Source organism: Montipora foliosa, unplaced genomic scaffold (genome assembly GCF_036669935.1).
Source record: "Montipora foliosa isolate CH-2021 unplaced genomic scaffold, ASM3666993v2 scaffold_426, whole genome shotgun sequence".
NCBI lineage: Eukaryota > Metazoa > Cnidaria > Anthozoa > Scleractinia > Acroporidae > Montipora > Montipora foliosa.
In genome coordinates, this window is record NW_027179730.1 from 144,052 (window position 1) to 147,525 (window position 3,474).

Genomic DNA, 3,474 nt, shown 5'->3' on the forward strand with positions numbered 1-3,474 from the left:
GCTTGATCACACACGGTGCTTGAAATCAACAAGATCTATTCGTACGGTGAATTTAACTAGAAAAACGGTCAAATAGGACTCCTGTGCTTCCTGTGTCAGAATAAGCGAGGCCCCGGCCTATTAAATAAAAGGTAGCACTGTTGCTGGTTTTTACTTACTTGGTATTGACTCGACTGACGCATCTTCATCGTGATTACAGTCGTGTCTACCCCATCCACGGTTCCCATAATCTCTTAAAGAGCGCTCGAATCCCGCACAGTCTACATCGTCCAGCCATATGTAACCGCTACCTTGCCCAAAATGAGCTCTTTGTGGAGCAGCGACGGCAGAGAGGAACCCAAGTGCGCGACAAACAACTTGAGCATTTTTTTTTATCCCAATCGTCATCACAAACTGTTCCCCAGACGCCATTGTGATATATATCCACTCGTCCTTCGCTGCTCTTATTTCCTCCTACTAGTCTCAAGTTTCCATCTACGAGTAAAACACGTTAAATTCACCTACCTTTTACTAACCGATCGCGAGGGCCGTACTGGGGAATATTGGCCCGAACGCTTGTGAAAGTACATTGAGTGGAGCGCAGGGGTCCGCACAAAAACGACCGAGGGCCGATATTCCCCAGTATGGTCCCCAGCAATTGACGAGCTATGTCACGCGTGACCGGTATCCGCGAGACTGAAATGAATATCCGAATTCTTCTTTGGAGCTTCCGAGATTTGAAAGGAATCTTGAGGATTTTTCCGACAGTTAGTACGAAAAATGCACAGTAACTGAACAATAATTCATCTTAACGCTTGAAACAGTTTTCACTTTTGAAACACCCTTTATTTTATAATAAAACCAAAGTTCATAGTAAGTATTTGCGACATATCAAGGAAATATCTAACGGAAATTTAGAATCTCGAGAGCAAAGTTCAAAACTGGCAAGCATATTTGAATACTCATTTTATAAAATGCTAAAAAAGGGGCTTAAAACTGATCTAAAATTAAAAAGGTTTTCCAAATTTTCGAGCCGTATCTCTGGTTCTTCTTCGGGGGACAATGAATCTAAAATTTAAAAATTACTAGTCACGCGTGACGTAGAGCAATCGGACACTTGGTGAATGTTCGTAATCTTCGATTTCCATCAGCGAACTTTGAACGGCAATCTTTTACATGAAAAACTAAATTTCGCTTAGTATAATTGTACTTTAAAATATCGGGGATCCGTTACCAGGATTAATCATAGTAAAATTGGATAGGCGTTCTCGGGTGAAATTTAATATATCGCTTTAGCCAAGACTAAAAGCGGAGCTCCCCGGTTATTTATTCTTACATCCTGTATGGTAAAAGGTTTCGAATTGTCCGCGTTTTGATGTTTCCGGTTGCAGCTTTAATAATTAAATCATTTTCTTTGCTTTCTTCTATAGCAAAATTCTTTGCCTAACTAGCGAATTCCACGGTAAATTTTAGGCTAAAAACCAATATCGCACCAATTACGAAGCGATGAGTACGATATCGGTTTTTCGAGCGAAATTTGCTTTGGAATTCACCAGTTTGGCCATAGGCAGCCCAAGCTCGCATCACTACAGACAGCCGTTGAGAATTTAAACGCGTTATAAGACTTTGTATGGGAAATCAAATACCGTCGATTATAAAGCCTAAAGGCTTCTCGTAACCATGGAGCTGTTACGATAAGCCGCTGTGGGGATGGGGTAAGTGTTGTAATGACTGTACCTCATCGGGTGGAGTTAATTTGACCTCGGACCCAAGCTCCGTGTCCTCGTCAGTGATCATAAGCAGTTAAATTCATCAGCTATCGTGGAAATCGAAGCAGAAAATGCTCCTTTCCAGCCAAGTGCGTGGGGTTTTTTGACGACGAAACATTCTCGGAGGTTCGCAAATGATGTGGCTTTAGCTTTGCGTGAGAAAAACTTGGCTGGGATGGATTTTCGAGTCGCAAACCGCCTCTGAGCTGACAACGGTCGGAATCGTAGTGTGCAGCCTTGACTTCGTCTTAGAACATTGAAAACACTGAAAACACAGAATTCCCGAAACGGTGTAATAAGCTCCAAAAGGCACAAGAATACACCAGAGGTGAGTCATTTTTATTCACTTTATTGAATGAAAGTTAAATTGAGCATTTTTTAGGCTTTACAATCGACGGTATTTGATTTCCCATACAAAGTCTTATAACGCGTTTAAATTCTCAACGGCTGTCTGTAGTGACGCGAGCTTGGGCTGCCTATGGTTTGGCAATGAATTTTTCTTGCACCGCATGAGTTTTAAAAGAAAACAAACACACCCTCAGCCAGCGAATGGAAAAGGAAAAACGGTCATTTCAGAGATATTTCAGAGTCAACTGTCGATACCCACCGAACAGGAATCACGCTAAAATTAGAAGCCATAAAAACAACTTTATCAGTTCAAGGTCAAAGAAGAGTTTTACTGATGTACTTTATTCCACTTTATCTCTAAAAACAAGATCATTCACATTTTTCTTGGTACAAGAATCGGCAAACCACAGCAATGCAACGAAGAAAGGACGAGCTTCAATTAAATAACGTTTGGGTGCTTTAAACAAACTTCTGAAAACACAAGCTAGGGAGATTTCCCTCTAATTTTACGAGACCTCATTGCGAATACGTGTTTATAACATAAGGGCAAAATTCTCTTGTCACTGTCAAGGCACAACGAAAACCAGTTGGCAAACGGATAGAAAAAAGTAATTGTTCCCTCGCATTTTAGAGCAAAACAAACAAACAAGTCAACTTTTTCTTTATGCCCAAAAGAGTACAGATAATTGTTATTTAATTCCAGTTGACAGTAAAAATCCGATTTCCTTCCTAAACAAAGGGAGAACCGATAAAACCAAAAATACGCATTTGCTTTAAATAACGCATCGGTAAAAATAACAAACGGTTTAGTGCCCAAGGAAAGAATTTGTCGAGTAACTTCTTCCACTAAGTATGAGCTATTACGGGTTATTCTGTTTTGTCGTTGTCGGTCTCTTTCGCTCTCCTTTGGTTTCTGTTCTAGACATAGGTCCTTTAGGCATCATGTAACCTTATCAGAGCTTCTAAAGATATGCCAAAAATTGCAATACAGAGAAAAAAGTAGCTCTAGGCAAATTATTAAAAAAAAAAAAACACTCAGCTTTAAGTTTACATCCCGCCTATGCTTGACTTGAATAACTGCGTAGCCACCAGTGTCGATCACACTGATGATATCATGATATGTCAAACTGGATTGAAACCAGCGAAAAATGCAGAAAGAAAACATCTTCCAAACCGTTTTCCACCTGATCACGAAAAGCGTTGACTGTGTAAGAACTTTCGTTGGTGTAGTATGGCCGTGTAGCCGCGTCGAGCCGCAGAAAGCGCGCGAAAATAAAGCCTCGCTTATGTTCCGGTTGAGTTAACCTGGGTTGAGCCTGCAATCCAATCGAAAACCATTACCAAGTCAGCGGTCAATTTAAAAAAAAAGGTGACCTCG